The sequence below is a fragment of the Amblyomma mixtum genome, chromosome 4, assembly GCF_055824585.1.
Source record: "Amblyomma mixtum isolate Tamu chromosome 4, ASM5582458v1, whole genome shotgun sequence".
NCBI lineage: Eukaryota > Metazoa > Arthropoda > Arachnida > Ixodida > Ixodidae > Amblyomma > Amblyomma mixtum.
Window position 1 is genome coordinate 67,273,553 of NC_143015.1, and position 21,543 is coordinate 67,295,095.

The following is a 21,543-nucleotide window of genomic DNA, read 5'->3' on the forward strand; positions in this document are numbered from 1 at the left end:
GCCAGAAAGCGGTCTGGAATCCACAGCAAAACACCGACTCCGTAACCTTATCCGACCGCGCCTATAGCGAACAGAAGTGGGGGACGCACGCGGGCCGCTCAGCAGGGGAGCTGTGTCCTCTTCTCAACAAGAAGGCTGTAACTAAACCAAAAACCGATGGCACCAAGGACGCACTCTGCTCGTCGGCTCCCGGCTCCTGCAGTCGGAGCTAAAAACTCGAAACTCGCTAGGTGACACTATAGTGTTTGGGCCTCTGAAGTTCACTTTATTAGCTGTTAGGGATGTTTTGTGTGTTTGTGCGCCATAACGCGGCAATAACGGTTATGTAGTCTTTGCACACATTCACTGCGGGGCCATCGCAGCTTACGCAAGGGAAGCACGCAGGAACCACCTTTCTCCTTCTTTTTTTATTTATCTCGATAGTGTATATACGGTGCAATTTAAGTGGCAGCCAGGTTTTTATTCCTTTTCTCAAGGCCAGTCAGTTTGAACAGGTTTCACGTTGGATGCCTTGGATAAACGCGGACGATCCGTCGGTGAATTTAGCGGCGAACGTTCGGAGTCGATTGGGGAGGCTGCATTTTTCTTTTTTTCTCTCATTTCCCTTTTACGCGCAGAGGTTATATAGATCGTAAACGGGGACTAACGGGAACCGGTAATCGCGGCAGTTTGCATGCGCCGTTATATCCGCGCGTGCACTTGAAGCGTATAGTTTAACCCGTATCGCCGAACGGTAAGCGAAACCAATCTAACTAGTGCTTTGGCGTATTTATAGCCCGGTCTATAGAGGCGCATTCCGTCCTTAAACGCGTTTGTTCTGGCATGCCTAATGCATATATGTGGTTAACGGAAGGAACACGAACCTGTGCGTGGGCTCAGTGGTTACGGCGTAAGGAAGCTGAGCCCCAAGGGCGCGGGTTCGATTCTCGGCCGCATTTCGATGGAGGCGTAATGCTAGGAGCCCGTGTACTGTCGGTGTCAGTGTACGTTAAAGAACCGCAGGGGGTCGAAATCATCTGGACTCCTTCATTACGGCGTCCCTCATAGCCCGAGTCACTTTGGGATGTTAAACCCCATAAAGTACACTGGTTAATGGTAGAAACATATCATCCTGGGCTCTCTGAGGGCCAGATATTGTTAGCGAATTTATCGGCCAAGCGGTATTTTCGTCTGTCGGCGCGGTTTGGGCAAGAAGAATTCGTAACCTTTTCGGATATCTTCGCTGTTTACCAGAATAGCGCTTATGCGGGCTGGTCGGTGCGTATTGACGCAGAGGACGCATTTCTCCCGTCTTAAGAGTTGTTACGTAATCTTCGCTGTAGTTCAACCTCCTCTTGCTCGTTGTAGCGAATTCGAGTTGCAACGAACTCAGAATCCTGAAAAGTGGAGACTTTTCGTCTTCACTTCACGTGTATACCTCTGGCTTCTTTGACATGTGTCCAGGTGATCTGAGTGCGCCAGAGTTTTGTCGCATTTTGCCCGCGTTCGAGATGTGTACACGGTGCGGATGCGAGGCTGCAATGGATCGAAGTGTCCCATAGGTAATAAGCGTGTCTATTTTTCCACTACCAGACGACAATGACATTAGCTCTACATATTAATTCAACAATGCGCATTACATCCGTACCGCAGCCGGGCTTAAGAGTCTCTTGACATTCGTACACGAGCTGCGCAGCAGCGGTTCGCACTGCGCAGCAATGCTGTTAACAACGGCTCCTAAGGCCAGGAATGGCAGCCGGCCTAGTGGCGCCACCTGTCGTGGACAGACCGAACTGCTCTCTGTAAACGGTCTTAGCTCAGTGAACTCGCTGTAATTCTGGGAACTAAATCCGCCCGCGTGTGTTCAATGTAGTGCCGTCAGTTTGCCAGCATTGCGGAAATTGTTCAGTTTGGCGGTCACACAGGGGTGACATATGCACATCGAGACTGCGCGGTGTTATTTTTAGCGGGGATCGAGCCAGCCTCTGTTTGCATCTACTGCGGCGGTTTCCCGATCGAGGTTATCCAGCGCGCCCTCCCCGACGGATGCCCCGCGCTGCTTCGTTGTGTGTGTAGTGTGCTGCATACGGTTCCGTGCTCGTTTCCGGTCTAGGTCGCCCCGGTGGACGCGGAAAGAGCAATCCAAACAAAGGCGCTTTGCCGAAAGGGACCAAAACGCGCCTATCCCTCGTCTGGGCAACGGAAGCGTGGATGCAAACAGCGCCTGTCTGTCGACCTTTCTCATTGTATGCGAGCTGCGTCGGGTCGCGGGTTCGGGTGCCTAGTGCTGCAGAGACCAGTACCGCATACCAGGGGTCGATATACCGGTACTGGATTGTTGTAGGCTCGCTGCAACTCAAGTATTGTCTAATCTTTCCTGCGTTTGGCGCGAATAATGGGGCGGAGAAGCTCCCAGGCTCAGCTGGCGTAAGGCTGCTGAGCCCCAAGGACGCGGGTTCGAATCCCAGCCGCGTTTCGACGGAGGCGATCGTGTAAAGGACGCCCGTACGCCTTGCGAAATAACCTGAGGTGCATGTCGAAATCAGTGCGGTGTGTTTTCACTGCGGCGTCAATGATGGCCAATGTGCAGCCGTCGGATCTTCAAGGGACACCCAGAAAAAGGCACGTCAGGCAGTTATTATTCTCGGGGAAAATTGATCCTCTGGTTCTTTCCCCCGTTTGTCTGGCAGTAGTAGATGCATTTATCGACGAAGAAGTTGGATTTAAAAATCTTCCCGCCGCTCGATTCAGTCTCCTGACGTGCATAATGAGAAGGACTCTGTGATCGCCATTTTGAAGTGAAGTGTAGCGTAGCCTCTGGGATCCGCGTAGAAATCGGTGTCGGCGCACGCATTTCGCTTTCGAAAGCGTCCGGTGATGGCGCCACCTTTGTTTTGTGTTTCGGTTTTATCTGGCTTATAAATTTAAAGCTTCGTTTCGGGCGTGAATGGTCTGTTTGTGATCAGAACACGGTACTGCATTGATACGGGGCAACTTTTTTTCCCCAGTGTCCCTTTAACCCGCGCATACCTTCCCCTTTCAGCTTATTTCTCGCATTGTGGAGATGTACAGCCTTTGTCAAAATTTTAGAGCCCGGGGATTTGCTTCTGGGCTGCATTGCTTTGCTCGTAATGCGTCCTCAGCGTCCCAAATCTCCCGAAGGTAAGAAGATTTTTGGTCCTGCTTCCTCCGATGCATAGGACTTCCACAAGTTATGCAGGAGCTCCACAATAGTGCTTAGAAGCAAACCCCCTGGGCTCTAAGCTTTTGACAAAGGCTGTACGAGATCACATACAGTGATCACTGTAGACTTTCCGACGCTGGCAGGCGTCAAGAAATACGGCAAAATGGTAGCACGATAACTTCGACAGCCGAAACTTAAATTCACCGTGCCACAAGCCCATATTCTGCCTGCAAGCAAGACAATGGGGGCAGGTATCTACACCTATACGTTAGGTATCTACGGGAAAATTTTGGGAACGCCGAAATCGCGAAAAATCGGGGCTTTCCTGCGTAGAGGCACAGCCAGGTAAAAATAGTTTTCACGTGACGCCGCGGGCTCAATCTTTGGTCTCTGTGGATAGCTTCCGTGCACAGTGTATATGCGGAAACCAGTGGCGATATAGGCGGATTAACCAAACGCCTTCCGCGGCGCTTCGCAGACCCAAAGATGGCGGCCGCTATGACGTCGTGTGAAAACTGCAGGAAAGTATACGCTGTACATCCATCCGTTCGCGGCTGCATGCTTATAGGCTGCCCAGAAATTAAGTTTTGTTGTAATTTTAGTGTTGCAAAAGCTTTTCTGGTCGCCTGTATTTTATTTAGCGAAAAAATGTGAGCATAAATTAGTTTTGACGCCTCACAGCGCGTCTTATCTCCGTTTGAAGGGCCGCCGGAAATACGCTTTCCCCGTCCCCTTCTCCCCCGCATGCATTGTTCCCGAAGGTTCGTTAAAACGAGAAACAGAAGGGGGCCACCTACGAAGCCCGGAAATGGCTCGAGCCGCTTTAACTCCTGCGCTAACCGAGTTACGCGAGGCGAAAGTCGTTTCCGTATATTTCTTTTTTATTGTGGAAAGAGCAAAATAAAACCGTTACGTATTTATTACCGCGGGGCGTGTGGCAGCTGCGCCTGTTTACGACGTTCGAATTCCTCCGATGCGTGCGAACTTTATTTAGTCGTTGGACTAGGCTGTTGAGCGTCCGCTCGTTCTATTTAAAACGAGGTGCGGAAGCATTTTTAGCCGCTAAATTGCACGGTGCACCCTAACGAGAGCGCGTTTATCTTCCCGCAGACTTTCCATCTCGCTCGTATTTATAGTTTATAGGTTTAACGTGAAACTTCGCTGGTTAAGGTCCTCACTGATATAGGCCTAAAGAGCCAATTAAGGTCCCTACGTAAACATGTCCGCCGCGGTGGCTCATTGGTTACGGCGCTCGGCTGCTGATCCGAAAGACGCGGGTTCGATCCCGGCCGCGGCGTCCGAATTTCGATGAAGGCGAAATTCTAGAGGCCCGTGTGCTGTGCGGTGTCAGTGCACGTTAAAGAACCCCAGGTGGTCGAAATTTCCGGAGCCCTTCACTGCGGCGTACGTCATAGCCTGAGTCGCTTTGGGACGTTAAACCCTAATAAACTAAATTACATAAACATGTCTTTCAATTTAGCCTATTTCCAGTTTGTGCGAATATGCGGCAGCCAGGGTTGTTGTTTAGACTGTGCCCGTTTTCCGTTTGCTGTCCATTTCTTTGTGCGTGCTTAGCACCTACACGTTTCCATTCGGACAGTATGAGCTTAGCTTTGAGCGAGCGCTTAGCGATAATGACATGACAGTCCCAGTTTCGGTCGACGGTTGCAAGCAGCCCCGGAAGTAACTTCCTATGTAGTATCGGAAGTGACGTCAGTAGCTAAAGCCCTCCTCACATCTAGGCCACTCTGCACGATGTCTAGTGGGGCCATTAATCCAGTTTCCTTCCGATTTAGAAGCGCAGTTCGCTATAACGAATCGGCAGTGGCGGTAACGTAATTCCTTATTTTTTTCTAGCGCGTCACGGACGTGGGACATGGGAGAGGCCTTTGCCCTGCAGTGGGCCTAGTCAGGCTGATGATGATGGTGGCGGTGGACGCACACACTAGCGCACGCGTCCCCGCTTGGCCACTGCACATGCGCAGTAGGGATCCCGTTGGTTCGGTGTGCGTCTATCCCAGTGCTGGTCCGTTACGTCGCTGTGGCTAGGTTTTGCGCCTTGTAGATTGTTCAGCGAGACTGTCGCCGCATTCCATAGCGTGCAAACCTTGTTGCCTGTCTGTCTGCCTGTCTCGGTCTGGTGCTGTCGCCGTTGTCGACGCATTGTCGTCTTGCACGGAGCGGATAGCGGGCGAAGACGGAGGGAGACCGTGCTCTGCATAACAACGCCCCTGCGTATAATGTTCCACGCCTAGCTGCGCCCGCGTTTCAGCCCCTCCCGCCCCCTCTCTCTCTCTCTTTCTGTTTCTTTTAAAAATATCTTTTTTTTTTCGTTCAGTTGTATACCACCCACGCCTCACTTCTAAAGGGTTCGCCTCTTTTCCCTGTCTGCTCTGCCGTTTCTTTCCGTCACCGTTTTCAGTTCTTTTCTGAACAGTAGTGGGTCGTTCCTGCTTTTTTTTTTTACTCCCCCGTTACTTTCATCGTGTTCGGGTAAGAAGGTTGAGTGAGGTGGGTGGGAGGGGAAAGTTCGTGTTTGTTTTTTTATTTTTTGCCTCGCCGCTGTTCATTTGTGTACCGCAATTTCTTTGTTAATTTTCGCGCGCTTTGTTGCCCAACAAGAAGCAGTTTCAGCTGTTTCAATTGACCGTTCGCCTACCGGCTTTATAGTACACTTCCCCGATGACAGCGCCTTTTTTTTTGTTGTTGTTGCAGCTTGTGCCGCCGCCATACTACTACGCACTTTCCCGTTCCTGTTCGTTATCCGGCGACTCACTGTCCCCCCGCACTTCTACTATCTCCAGTGGCGCGTCGCATCCTACAGTTTATGCGGACAGCCCGGGCGTGCGCTGCATATCTTTATGCACAAAGCGGGGTCTCCCCCCCCCCCCCCCTTCTTGCTTTGTTTGTCTGCGTTTGTTCTTTCCTTCTGTTTCAAAACCCACTCGCCGTCCGCCTTCGCTCCTCACTGACCCCCCCCCCCCCTCACTCTCTCTTCCTCTCGTGGAGAGAGAGAGAGAGAGAGAGAGTGTTTGGACAGCAGCAGAGGGGAGGGGTGCATCATCATACCCACACCACCCCCACTTCTACCTATGTGTGTGTCTGTGTGTGTCCCATTCCGTTTTGTTTACGTCTGCTTCCCTTTTCCGCCGTGTCTGCTGCTCCTGCAAGCTCGCGCCCAGGCTTCTCTGCTCCTTCCCGTTACGTCTTTCTTCGCCAGCACTCGCTCTGCCCGCTCTTTTCTTTTTTCATCTCTCGTTCTCTCTGAGTCGCCCCTCTCTCTACTGCAGGCTGGCTCATCCGTTGCGCGTGGCCATTCTTTGCCAACTGTTTGTGTGTGTGTGTGTGGGGGGGGGGGGGGGGGGGGACGCAGAAGCAACGGCCGCAGACGCTGTGTGACGAGGACGCAACGGCAACGCTGCCTTCTTCCCAGTCTCTCGGCCAAGCTGTGGTGGCCCGGGGGGGGTCAATGACCTGGCCGTGCCGTTGCTGGCGGGCGTGCGTGTGTGTCGCCTCCGGCTGGCGCAAGGGGGGGGGGGGGGGGGGGGAGGAGGAAGCTGAGGGAGATGTCTTCTCTCATCTTCCTCGTTTTCTCCCTCCTCTCTCGTCGAGCTTGCTCTCCGGAGCGGCCGTGCCGTTGTTTTTCAAAAGCCGCACTTTTTTTTTTTTTTTTTTCCGGGGTGTCGTAACGCAATGCACACGTGTTACCGTGCTGCACCGACACTTCGGTACGTAACCATTTCGGACTGAATGCAATATTTTGGTTTGGTTTTGCGGGGTTTAACGTCCCAAAGCGACTCAGGCTATGAGGGACGCCGTAGTGGAGGGCTCCGGAAATCTCGAACCACCTGGGGTTCATTTAACGTGCACCGACGTCGCACAGTACACGGGCCTCTAGAATTTCGCCTCCATCGAAATGCAAATGCCTCGGGCGGGATCGAACCCGCGTCTTTTGGCTCAGCAGCCGAGCACCATAACCGCTAAACCACCGCAGCTACTAATTACGTTTTTTTTTTTTTTTGCGTTATTGAGAACCACTTCGCTTTAAGAAGCTTTAACTCCAGAAGAATCAGGTGAAATTAGCGCCACGTTCTCTCTGCGAGAGTTTCGGAAGTTGGGGTTGATGTGCCGTGTGCTTGCCATAAACCGGCACCCCTTCTTCCACGGCGTGCATTGGTAAATGAGGCAGTAGGCCCACTGCCGCAGTGCCGGTCCGGGTTTCTAGGTAAGAAATTGTCTGTGTGTGTGTGTGTGCCTAAGCATCAGAGAAAGTCAGCCTGATTGCAGGCAACCCTTGGGTGAAGCCAGCCTAATGCAAGCCGGTGAATTCGCGAAGAATGGGTGATAAATCAGTCGCCCCGACTGCCGGAAAGTGAATCGACTCTTGCATGAACGCATAATGCGTGACATCTCGATGCGATAGCTGCGCTAAAGTGCCGTTTTACGGGGCCACGGGATTCGTCATGTGAGTGTTGTTGTGAAAAAGTGATCGAGACCCAGAAAAGCGATTGTTGTCGAAAGGCTGCATCCCCGATATGGGTTGATAAGCTCGAGAGCGCGAAACAAAGAGATGCCAAGTGGGCATTGTATGCGCGATGCGGGAGAACGTTATCGCGCGCATCCGTGAAGGCGGTTTCGAGCCGAGCACCTGCGGCGGTGGTGGTGGTTGCTGATAAGGCCCTCGACCGCAGTGCGCAACTCCTTATCTCCCTCACTCCGGACGAGCGAGCGTCGATTGATTAGAGACGCGAAGACATGTTTGTTCCAGCTGTGTCCGCTCGAAGCGGAGAGCTGACACGTTAAAGCACGTGCTGCGCTTTGCATTGTCTTCGTGGGCGGTGCGTATCGATTAAAAGGGACAACGCCGTGTGCTTTTTGTTCTTTGTAAAAGTCGGTTCTGTGGCTATACGTTACGCTTGTTTAGCAGCAAAATCCGCATTTGTTGTTGACAAATTAGGCTTTGAAAACGAATCATTTCCGTTACGTGCCTGAAGCGCGGTAACCTATCGATTTAGGCCAAGTTCATTTTCTCCTTGGTTTCCTTTTTAGAATTATCAATTCCTCCAGTCATGGTCCTTGCTGATCTCCTGAATAGCTCCAAGCCTGCACGAGCAACCGTCTTCGGTATAAGTGTAAAATGGAACGTTCAATTTGCTGTCAACACTGAAATTGATGATTGTAGGTAGCTCTGCGTCTAAATTGACAAAAGGCATTGAAAGGACCGTGCCGGTTAAGAAAGCGAAAATCTATTCGAACTAGCCTTAATCGAATTTCCGCCTTACCCGAATCGATACTTTGGTCTCGCCAACGTCACATGACCTGTGAGCACAATCGGGTTCCTCTGGGTTCAAGCTCCCGTACTCCCCTTCGCGTTCGAATTATCGAGCTTGAACTAGTATATAAAGTATATAAAAAAGAAAAGGTGTCCATCTAAACCTCATACTTTGGAAGTAATCGTCGGCTCCGTTTTAATAAGGACGTTCCCTTTTCACATTCTTCTACCATCGTTCGAAGCACTACGTTCGCAGACGCAGCAGCCACCGCCGCCGCGTCGCCAGCCAGCCAGGCTAGCTTCCCGCCCGCGTGTTTCCGTTTGCTAGCCGCTACAGACAAACGCAATGTTGCCCACACCAACGCGCGCGCGGAGGACCTGTTGCCATGACAACTATGAACACGCCAATGTTGCCTACGCCAACGCGCGCGCGGAGCAGCTGTTGCTACGACAACTCAGGCAAGAAAATGCGACGCTGGTAATTGCAAATGGCGGCGCCCTGCCGCCTTCCGGTTTTCGTGCCTTTAGGATAACAAGTTGTCCAGCTTTTCGACAACGCAGGTAAATTTATTTAACGCCGGTGAGGCGGTGATTATCAGGAGCGACGATGTGTGCCGTTTGGGCAAGCTTAGGGCGTATCGATGCCCACCAGTTCGGAAGCAACGATGTCTGCCGCTTGCGGTGACCATCACAGTGCCGTTTGGACAAGCTTAATTCAAGGTGAGTAATTTATTCGCTTTCATGCTTTTCGATTGCAGCTTGTCATGCTTTTCGATAACGCAGGTAATCTATTTTATGCCGGTGAGTAATTTTACACGCCATTTGAGAAGCAACGATGTCTGCCGCTTGGGATGTTTAATGCAGGAAAATAAAACCATATTCATTTTATATTTCTCTCTTCAAGTGTAACAGTTTACTCTCACATCTATTTTTCCACTTGCTCAACATTGTGCAGCAGTTGTTATAGTTGAGGAACTCGGACTTGAATAAGTAGCATTTTTCACCACGGTGACTGCATGAAATACATGACTAACTTTACGAACTTTACGCATGATTTTACAAATGTGTGAAATTATGACTTTGTGAGCCGCATATAGAGATATGTTTTTTTTTAGTGCTTCTTTTGTTGTGCATCTTGTCACCTCTGTCACAAAATCGTCCTTTATACTGTGAACAAATATATGGCCGAAATGAACTAAACATTTTGTTTTAAAAGGAGAGATTTGGTATAAAAAAAAATTGTGTAATTAGTTTGCGGTGCCCCACATTTAATCTCCTTCAAGGTAACGCCCATTTGATCCAATGCTCTGCTGTGAAATTTGTTTTTCACTTTTTTGAAGCAGTCCAGAAATTCTTGCGAGAAGTGGGGTCTTTCAGTGGCTGCACCTTTTTTTCTCTCTACCTCTTCCACGACCACAGAATAGTTTACCCTGTGGACTTTCTTCTTTCAGGGAACAGAAAGAAGTTGTGAAGAACAAGGTGATGTGAATGGTAGAGGTAAATATTCTAGGTAATGCTGTTTTTGGTTCACACACAGGCAGCTTTGTGTGCTGGTGTGTTGTCGGGGTGAAGCCACTATTGTCCACTTCCCACAACTTGGGCTATTTTAATCTTGTTCAGTCATGCAAATTTTTTAGAATCTTCTGGTATTTTCGAGTTTTTTTTTTTGATATGCTGAAGTTTGTCCGGCAAACGCTAATTATGGCTGAGGAATTTGAATTTAAAAATTTCCCCGCCCCATGAGTCACACCATAGCCTCCTTTATACTCTATGGTCACACTCATGATATCCGAACTGAGGAGGTCGGGTTACCGCTGTTTTGAAGTGAATGGCAGTGTTGCATAGCCTTTGCAATCCACACCCAAAAATTTGGTGCTTACGCACGCAGTTTACTTGCAAAATCAGCTGGTGATGACAACACCTGTAGTTCGACTTTTGGTGTTTTTCATCTTATTAAAGCTTAGTTTTTGGCGAGAGCAGTTCCTTTGTCATTAAAATATCATAGTCTGTCGAAAAGCAGGTCAACTTTAATTTATCCTCAGTGTCCTTTTAATTTTTGTCTCATTTATGGGGTTTAACGTCCCAAAGCGACTTAAGCTGTGAGGGATGCTGTAATAGAGGGTTCCAGATAATATTGACTACCTGGGGTTCCTTTAAGTGCACTGACATCACACAGAACATGGGTCTGTAGCATTTCACCACCATCGAAATGCGACTGCCACTGCCAAGATCCAACTGGCGTCTTTCGGGTCAGAAGCCGAGCACCATAACCAATGAGCCATAGCGGCGGCTTCCCTTTTAAGATCAGTTGGTTGTCCAGTGATAACTGAAGCTTAAGTTGTGTGTAGTTATGCAGCTTTCTTTAAAATTACTTTAAAAAGTGCACTTTCTCTTTAAATAATTTACTGTTAACATGAAGTTCACGATTGCTATGCATTGAGAGAGCAATAAAACCTGCTCATAACTGCACGTTGTACAAAGATTGCTTTTAGATATCCAGTCTAAAGCTGTGTAAGTGAGGTTGTGTAATGATTAATAATAAGCTTGTCCATCTAAAAACAGAGCTTTCGTGTGTGCAATTTCATATTCCAGACAGCTGTGGTGTACAAAGTTGCTGAATGGCAAACACTGAAGTATACACCTCATTAGTGTTGCACCCAGCTGCAGTGTATGTTGACTTGGGATAGATTGCTCGAAATGTAGATGCATGAAACTATATCTCAAGGGAATTTAGTGAGGAAATCACTTCCAGTCCTCAACAATTAAAAGGGTCATACACATAGTGTAACACTGGACAAACTTGCAAAGGCTCTTAGTCCCATTTTGAGCTCTGCTAATTTTGCTAGCAATTCTACATACACGAAATTATATGCATTTAAAAAAAAAGAAGAGGCCAGGCGCGGTGTCAATGAGGTCAATAATTGCTTCATTCTCACTGAAGTGGCCGCTTGTGCTACCAGCTTAGCTTTCTCCCACTGTTACGAATTGCAAACATGCTCCTGACAGAAGATGGCACATTTTGTAGGTGCCAATCCGAGTTGTGTCATATATTGCACAGGTAGTGTACCTTATTACATAGATAAGCTTCATGCAGTTACTATCATCTGAACTGCATGAAAAGGTTGATGAATTATGAACAAGGTCCTAACATGGTTAAACAAGGATAAAGGGAGGTCGCAGTGAATGTCATACTGTCACTCACTTTTGGAAATGACACCTAGTTTTAGTTGCATGTTGTTTTCTCTGTAGTGAAGCACACAATATTAGAATACATGGATCACCACATGGTATTTAGCTACAACTGCTAAATAATTTGAAATTCAATTTATTTTCTTGTGCTGTTTTTGAACAGTTTACACAGCCAGACGATCACTATGACATCAAAGGTCAATATAGGTCACTGCTTCTTCATTTGTAGTCACTATCGCTCTTGAGACAGGCTGGTTTTAGCATTGCACTTAATGGAAACAAAGAAGGAGCAATTATATTGCAGTTTTTTTTTATGCCGCATGTGGCATACGCAGACCTTTGATGTCACAACCATCCCATCTCCCAGCCACTGGAACCGAAAGAGCACCAAGATGAAATTCGATTGTAAATTATTTAGCAGTCCTGGCATACACGGGGTGATCCATATATACTAATATCTTAAGGCATCGTTTCAAACAAGAAAACATGCAAGAAAATATTTAGTGGCTATATATTCCTTTTAAAAAAAACTGCATGAAAAAGCAAGGAGGAAGGAAGGAGGAGAAATGAGAACTACACACACACACACCATTTGAAGAGCAAGGAAGAGAGGAAGCAAGTGTGTTCTGTGCGTTACCTGCATTACGTTTCCCACAACGTCAAGAAAGTTGCAGGCAGGTAACGAGTAAGCCTGTTTTTGATGCCATTTATGCAACGAGGTCCAATTTTTGTGAACTTTGGCAATACATGAATGTTCTGTCTTGTCAAGCTTACAGTGGTGTTTCTACGTCGTTTTTGAACCATAACTGCTTCACGGTGCTTTTCCAAATACACATACTGACTATAAATATGAGAAAAAAGTGGAGATGGTACAAAGACAACAGCGGCATTCTTGAAAGAACAAAAATGAACAAAGATACTGTACCATTTTCACTGTGGTCTCAGGCCCACCTATCGACTTTTCGAGCTACAACAGCATCTTTGGAGTGAAGATTCATCTAGGACCACTGTTTATTTCCACAAATGAGACCACTGCCACTGGGAACAGTGAATTGCAAAAGTCACAAAGGAATGATTTCAAAGCATATTAGGAAAAATAAATCTGTTACAAGAAAAAACGCACTGACATCAGTGGCAAATACGTTGAAAATGTTTGCATGAATACACTCTTTTGGTACAACCCTTGCCTTTCGTTCCATCAGCTAAAGGCCAAAAATTTTAGACCTCTTCTCGTAAGCTTGCTGAGGTGTACCCAAGGTTGACCAAAAGATTAATAGCTGAAAGAGTTAAAAAAAAAGACATCAGCAAACACAATATGCCTCATGGCCATCAACGAGGACCTGTATTCCAACTTGCGGCTCATTCAAAAACATCCCATTCAGTAATACATGCTGGGGGGGCTAGTTGGTGCATGGTTTTGAAAACAGACGTGCAAAACAGATAATGCAGGAGGAAGACAGACGAAACAAGTGCAACTGTTTATTCACTAGGGAGCGAGTGAATATATAAACAAAACCAGAGAGGGACCCACACATGCGCACAAGTAGAAACAAAAAGATAACAAAAGGCTCAAGGAAAAAAATGTGTCTCGGTACATATCTAAAAAGACACCTTCTTTTTTGTAAATTGTAAGACAGGGCGTGCTTACATGGGCTGTGGTGTCTTTGCCCCTGCGTAGAATTTTTGTTTCCTACAGCTTCGCCTGAAATTTTTTCTCTTTTTCCCCGCAGGCTTTACAATTACGTGGTAAAAGAGTACCCGAGCCTTTCTTTAACGCGCGATTATGGTCAGCAAGGCAATCATTAATTAATACATCAGCCCGTTTGGCCAATGTAAGATTTCCCACACGTTGGCGGGATCTGATAAACTATGCCCACTGCACATTTTACAAGCGGCATCACATGCTTTTTCTGGCATTCTGCTTTTTTCAGTTTGTTGGGATCCATTTTGCCACACAAGGAGAACAGCTTCTTGCGGGTGGAAAAAACTACAGGAACATTAAACTTTCTCTCAACATGTTTCAGATTGTGTGCCATCTTATGAATATAAGCAATTATCACAAGTTTCTGTTTGGTAACATCGTTTTTTGCACTGTTATTGCACTTACTTTTTCACCTTTTTCAGTAATGCTTCGGCAACTGAGCTTATCAGCAAAGTAGGATAGCCAGCTTGCTGAAGCCTGCTCTTGCCTTTTATTCACTCGCTTAAGTGGATAAACAGTTGCAAAGTTGCGCGTGTTTCGCCTGTCTTTCTCCTGTGCTGTCTGTTTTGCGCATCATCTTTTTTCAAAATTCCATTCGGTGACAACTGATTGGCCCAAATGGCGGAAGTGAATGCACATCTGCTTCTGGCATTTTGGCCAATCAGGTATCGCTGAAAGGGATGTTTTCAAAGGGGACACACATTGGAATGCAGGCTGAGATTCGCCTACCATGTGGGAGTATGCCCATTTGGCAATGCACTGTAGTAAGTGAAAGAAGCATGGCTGCTGCCCTGTCCTTGAAAACACAGTGTTCTTTGCAAAGGCAAGAGGTAACACTGAAAGGAAGGTAACTGAGGCTTTCATATCGCCAAGAATGCCGACAAAAGTATATGAGCACGCCGTCTATCTTCTGCATGATTATCATCATCAGCCTGACTGTGTGTAATGCAAGGCAAAGGCCTCTCCCATGTCTCTCCAATTAAGTGTCCCTCGTCAGCTGCAGCTTCTTTATCCCCGTAAACTTCTTAATCTCATTTGCCCACCTAACTTTCCGCCGCCTCCTGCTATGCTTGCCTTCTCTTGGGATCCACTCCGTTACCATTAAGGACCAGCGGTTATGTCGCCTTCACATTACATGCCCTGCCCAAGCCCATTCCTTCTTCTTCATTTCGACTAAGATGTCATTAACTCACATTTGTTCCCTCACCCACTCTGCCCACCTCCATTACACCTATCATTTTCCTTTCCATAGCTCGCTGCGTTGTCCTTAACTTAAGCTGAACCCTTTTTGTGAGCCTCCACGTTTCTGCCCCATAGGTGAGTAACGGCAAGATACAGCTGTTGTATACTTTTCTCTTGAGGGATATTGGTAAACTGCCATTCATTATCTGAGAGAACCTGTCATATGTGCTCCACCCCAATCTTTTCCTTCTAGTTATTTCCCTGCCATAATACAGATCAGTGGTCACTACAGCCCTAAGTAGACATATTGCCCTACCAATTCTAGCATCTGCTACCAACTGCGAACTGCTGTTCCCTTGCGAGACAGTTCAGCATTACTTTGGTTTTCTGCGTGTTATATTTTAGGTAAGTCATTGATGATGTACAATTCATCTCTTGAGTGACTTAGCAAGGCAATATCATCAGTGAATCGCAGATCATTAAGTCATTCTCCATTGACTCTTATCCCCAACTGTTCCCAATCCAGTCCTCTGAATGCCTCCTTTAAAGAGGCGACGCCAGCCTGAGCACTTCGAATGCCACCTCGACGTCGGCTACCTAGATGCCCCTGACTGGGCCCATGCAACGCTTCATCAGCACCAAACCATGAGCACGAACGCCGAACGCTAGTTGCTGACTGGGTGTTCCCGGGTCGTGTGTATTGGTAGTCTTTGTGTTTTGTATTAGTTTTGTGTGCTAGTGTTTGTGTCATGTAGGGTGTATTAAATGTGCGTCTGTGGGGGTACACCTTTCGCCTAGTCCATTCTTTCGGCCCGAGTGTTCTCGGGGGATCCGTGACATTGTAGCGATGTTGAAGCAAATCCTGGCCCGACTGAAAAACAAATGCTATTGGAATTGCTAGAAGGCCAGAGCAAGATTAATTTGACAATGTAGGGCTTGCAGGCATCTGAAAACATAATTGAGAACAAACTTTCCAATTTAACTGAGCATTCGTAATTGATGGTATTGAGAAACTGCTGTAGAGCCTAAATGTCTTAGCCACGAAGGTAAAAGACATAGAATCGGCAATATTGGAACTTCGGGAGCGGCTCAGTACAGTTAGGAACCTCTGTTTAAGAAACAGGCAGCAGAAATAACCTGGTCATTTACAGTATAAAAAAGCTAAGCGAGGAGACTAGTGACGACCTGGAAAAGGAAGTAATTGATGGTGTTTTTATGGAAAGGCTAGGGTTAACAGTGAGTGGTGTCAAAAGATGCCTCAGGATGAGTTAAAAGGAAACAAACAAGACACAATCACTCATTTTGAAACTCTTCGACTTGCGTGAAAAAATGTCAATATTACGATCATGCCATTAACTCAAACGCGGCCAAATCCTGTTCTGGTGAGGGAGTGCGTTGTTGGTTCTGGTCACCGGTTACGCAATTCTCCACCGGGTTAAAACAAAAAAACATGTTGATCGAATTTCACAACCAGGCCTGGTTGTGCAATTCGATCGACATGGTTTTTTGTTTTAACCCGGTGGAGAATTGCGTAACACCGAAATTCGAACCCGGTCTTCTTGCACGTGAGGCAGATGCTCTACTGCTATGCTATCACTGCCTTCATTAATGTGCCTTCATTCACTGTATCTTTAAAATACACGGTATAGTAAATATATGTTTTTGATACGGATACTCTGATTCTTTCATTCTTGGCAAGCGATACCTAATACCGATACATAAAATAGTATAGAAGATATATGTATCTTCAATACTGCCCAAGCCTGTAGCTAGATGAAATGATGGTGATGCTATGCCATGAAACTATGGGTGAGCAAACGTTTAAAAAATTGTTATAGCGAATCATCATGTTATTCAATACCCTGAACGCCTTCAATAGTACACATTCAAAATTATGTGAAATGGTTCGAATATGCTCTTTTGTTCTCAAATAGTTTCTGTATAATGGGCATGAAGCTTGAATCAGGCACACCATAGTTTTCATAGTTTTCTTTGATGACCGTTTTAAAAACAGCGTTCTCTACAACACCACACAGCATTTTGCTGGTACTGGTCTGCATGAGATAGAGGCTTCAGTTTCGTGACGGCATCCATTTGTGTGGTGGGATTCACAATGCTCACTCATGGCCCCCAAGATTGGGCGACGCAACAGTGTTCTGGCAGGTTTACCAAATGGCCCTGATCTCTGAGGCCATACTTATAGGTATTTCTTGCCTCTCATGTGTTTATCGACGCAGGGCGTTGGTGTATTTGCTGTTGCAATCAGTAGTAAGTAGTTTTATTAAACATGGTAAATGGAAGGAAAAAGATTTTTGCTCGCCCTGGCATCTGCCATTGCTGCTGGAAGCATCTGAGCTGGGGCAGCTGAAATAAAGGATAGCAGGCAGTGTGTAGAAAGGAATTGAAAGAGGTGAGGGGAAAGTAGAAAGGACAGGGGAGAGGTACACTGGCAACTAATCTATTTACATATTAACATAATAACATATATACAAGTCGCACGTGCATGAAGGTCTTGCAGAGCATAGTGCAATCAATAGCAAATGTAATTTTTTCTATACATTGGACATGATAGTCAGAGTTTATATTCTTAGTGCTGCATAGTCCCTAGCTGAGGTCACCACTGCTGTTTTTTGACAGCTGTAGCTAAAAATTGATAAATTATAGCATAGCAGCGTGCTACAATGCCACCACTTTCGCTTCACTGTTTTACATCATACTTGTTTCATACAAATATTCGTTCAAGTGGTGAAACAGTGAATATTTGTAAAGTTATCCTATTCATATTCTATCCACTTTCCAGCTTTACTTCCGTATTTGATTCGGTTTTGAAAAATTGCTAACGCACACCCTTGCATAGAAAGCAGCTAGCAGTATTTTTTGTTTGGCAGTCTTTCAGCAACTCACTTATTGAATTGTTCCTGATGCTCCGATTATGAGCTGAAAAGAGCTTTTGTTGAGTGCACCGAAATTGTCACTAGTGGCAGTCTGCGGAGGTCAAGGGACTATGCCTGTCATTACACATTTTTAATTTCTCGGATATTACAGTTACAAGTGAAAGTTTGGCAAGTTGGTGCATTTTTGTTTTTGAGCATACTCAGCTGACTTACCGCAGAAGACAAAAGAATAAGCAGTCAATGGTACACATGCTGAACTTGCTATGAGTTTGTTCTTTGCCTCTGTTTGGTTTATTGCGGTTTAACGCCCCAAAGCAACTCAGGCTATGAGGGACGCCGTTCTTTGCCCCTGTATCAGCCTCTATTCAGTCTTCCGAAACTGAATGATATTTGAAAATTCTGCACCTCTTCCAGCGTATGTAATAGGTGTACAAGAGCCCAATTTGCAAACTTGTTTGGGAAATCCAGCATTAGGGGCGTGCGAACAGCGTTATTTTGAAATTGAATCTAATACAAGCAGGCCAGCTTTGCGAATAAAACATGAATAATGTAGTTAAAAACCAAATCGAACAGGAATCAAACAGTGAAAGGACCGAATGAAATATGAATTGAATATATGTGCGATTATTTGCAGCTTTGAAGTTGCTTGTGCAGACTTATACGAATATTAGTGCAAAACAAATGTTTAAGTGAAACAAGGAATCACCAACGGCTACGCTATAAGTCATGAAATTGCAGCTGTAGCAATCGAAAGACGCAGCACCGACGTCCTCCAGGGGACATGCAACACGAAGTCTGTATGTTACCACTATGATCTTTAGGAAATTTGCATAGGGCATTTACCTTTTGCTACCGATGATGACAGCATACAAACTAATGCAATATCTCGGTTGATGAGAGGAACGACAGTTTAGGCCATGACCTCAGAGACTGGGCAAAACGGCAGTGTTTGCTAAACCAGGTTCAACCCTGCAGCATCGCACAATCTTGAAGGCGATATATGAGCATTATGAATGCCGTCTCACGAATTAACTGTGCCGTGGTGCTGGACCCTCCTTTCTGCACAGACGGATAGCTACAACAAGTTGTGCAATGCCAGAGCAGGTTCTGCTTGACGTGCTCTATTCGAACTTGCTTATGATTAGCAAACTTGAGGACAGATTCAGTTCATTCCAAATAATTTTAAACATACGCTGTTTCATTCATTCACCAAATAAAATACCAGGATATTGGATTCGGTATTTAAAAATTTTCAGTATTCACAGAACAGACCTACATGATGTTATAATCCTTTTTTTTTTTGTTGTTGTAATATGCAATCTCCCCTTCATATTTTGTGTATATACAGCGCATCCTGTTTAATTCAATACAAATGGTCTATTAAACATTGCATGTATTCGCTATACACCACAGCTTTGGAAGTTGAATAATCTGACAGGCTGATGCCTCAGTCAAGTCAAATGTAAATAATAAATGCTTATCCATCTAACCCGTTCAGACTGGCTTTTTAAATCCTGCGTTTAGGTCAGATCTATAGGGAATAACATGGCACACCCTGTATACCATGAGTATTCTGCCCAAACATATTCTTTAAAGATAACTGAAACAGTGCAGTGGCTTCTCACAGTATGTCCAAATGCTAATGGCAGCTACTAGAGTTTAGCGAGGCTGGAAATAAAAGCAGTGTTTTATCGTACCATAACAGATGCTGGCGCCACATTCTGCAACTCCTTTTTAAAAATTTATTTCTCACCAACAAAAAATACTTTTCTAGTTTTTTTTATATGTGAAACTAATTGAATGGGTTGACCATTTGGATTTTTTTTTGTGTCTAGCACAGTTGCCCACTTAGAGCTTTCTGGTCCACAATGTGGCCGTTTTCGGAGAAATCGATATACTTGTAATTAAATTACAGAACAACGCAAGGTTCAACTTTAATGCAAACAGTGCTATTTCAAGGTTTCAGGCAAAACTGCAAAAAAGTTTGCTTAAATTTAGACTCCAAGTTTAGTTCAAAAAATGCGGAAATCTTCACTTCCATTTTAAACCATGTTAAGCACTTCCATTTGAAACCAAAATGGCATCATCCACGGTTTATTTTTTGAGGCATGACAGGGCATCTCAATACCAGACTACATGCGGAGAGAAACTTTGCCGGCAGAACGGCTCCTGAACAATAATTTTCACAAAATGCCCACATGAAGGGGATTTCTTACACTTTGGAGCATGATATTTGGAGAAAATTTTTTTTTCTTCGAAAGGTCTCTACACTTCTGTTGGGACTGGTCTTAACTGGCATGAATTTCCTCAGCCAAATCTACAATGTCAAAAATTTGGCGCATCTCCTTTCGCGTGGAATGACCCTCCTGTCCCCAAATTTTATTTTTGAAATAAACTGGGAAGTACTGTAAAAAAATTGTTTCGTGAACCTCGGCGGCTGTGAATTGTGACGAAACATTCAAGAAACGGGCAATTTTCTCTGTTAAGGTTTTCTGCCTAGATACTGCCTCCTGGAGCATACTTCTTCACAACAGTTTTATCTTTTTTGAGCACTTGTTTTGTTGCACTCCTAGGACCACAGCGGCAGGTCTAGGCAACCTTTGTTTTTCACATTTAAAAATTTTAAACTTCGTGTATGAAATTGTCTTCTAACTTGAATATGTCAACAAACACTGAATCTCAAAAATTCAAAACAAAAATTTGACCTTTGCAAAACAAAAAAAAATTACATGACTTCACCCTGCAAGAGCAATGAATGCTGAACTAGCCTTCTGCCACATTTTCTTAGCTTTGCAGCCTTTTCATAAGATTTAGGAAAAATATATATCAGAAAATAATTTTCTGCACATAAAACAGTGACATTTGATGAGTAAAATTATTTTTAAATTGCTAAAAAAAATTCATGTAGATACAGCTAGAAGGGTCAGGGTTCGGGCTAGTGGGTAGTCAACATGAGGATCCATAGCGCACAAAATTGAAGCGACACAACACAAGCTCTAGTCTCATTCGAAGTGTTGTGTCCCTTCAATTTTGTGCGCTATGGATCCTCATACTGCTAGAAATAAAGTAAATTTTGCTGAAAGCTGTGTCCCTTCAAATGGAGATGTGGTACAGACTGCTGGGCACATTACGTTGACTTGAAATCCTATCATTTACATCAAGTGCCGTACTGCTTGCTACTTTGCCTTTCTGACTGGTTCTCACATTTCCTTGTCAAGTGCGAGTGAACTTTTAAAATGAGCAAGGTGCCACCTCTTTTTGACACTAGAGCGGTACATGGCCAGAAATGTAGTTTGAAGCAGCGGTCATATTCGTTGCAGTCACTAAACGGCGACACACTGGTTGGAAATATGCAGAAATCAAGCTTCTCGACACTTCAGCAGCCGACTGTGATGCAGGAACACCTTTACTGTGAGGCTGTTTATTGGCATGGGTGCACTCCAGAAATGCCACCTTCTAGCCCTCTTAAATAGCCACTGTCTGCAAGTTACTGCATCTGTTCTACCATGGCCAAAATAAAGGTGACCCCCTGCCATCATTGGTATCCTGAGAGTCCTCCTATACATTGCTCCCACTATAGTGGCAGTGTTTATCGTGCTGTTCATCCTTTGATACAGGCACAGCAGTAGAAGATGCATGCAAAGTTAGTGGGCTTCCTCATAACAGGAGCATTGAAAGGACTCTGAAAATGAGCACCGACACTTGTTTGGCTGGCTGCTGTTTACTTCAGAAAGTTTTGCATAATACCTTTTCTGTGAGCTCAACTAACTGCTCTACCATTTTTGCATTTGCTTTGTCATAGCAGGGACGAGGGATGTTTCTTAGGAAGGCCATACATATCATGCAAAACCAGGTGGTGTTTTTTGGATACTGTATGGTTATACAGGCGTGCCTCGTTAATTATGGTACATTGGTCCTCCATCAAAACTGTCCATAACAAATTGGGAAGAAAAATAAAACAAACACACATTTATTCAGATATATACACTGAGGTTACAGTATGCTTTTCTGCATAACAGCAAGCAGTGAATTCCAAATTATAATCTTGGAAAATTGAACATTTTCCTGGTCACAAAAATTGCACTGCAGTGCGAAATGCCTCCCAGGCCTTGAGAGACATGTCAGGATTAGCACTGGGTGT

General features: G+C 45.4%; 1 protein-coding gene and 1 long non-coding RNA gene across 2 annotated transcripts in view; both read left to right on the forward strand.

Moving 5' to 3' along the window:
* The window catches only part of osp (myosin phosphatase Rho interacting protein outspread), a 139,846-nt gene that overhangs the window by 34,612 nt on the left and 83,691 nt on the right, over nucleotides 1–21,543 (forward strand). The window lies entirely within an intron of this gene.
* On the forward strand, nucleotides 8,749–20,940 carry LOC149346745 (uncharacterized). Its single transcript, XR_016292469.1, has 3 exons — nucleotides 8,749–9,155; nucleotides 9,887–9,932; nucleotides 20,723–20,940. It is a non-coding gene; the product is annotated as an uncharacterized LOC149346745 (long non-coding RNA).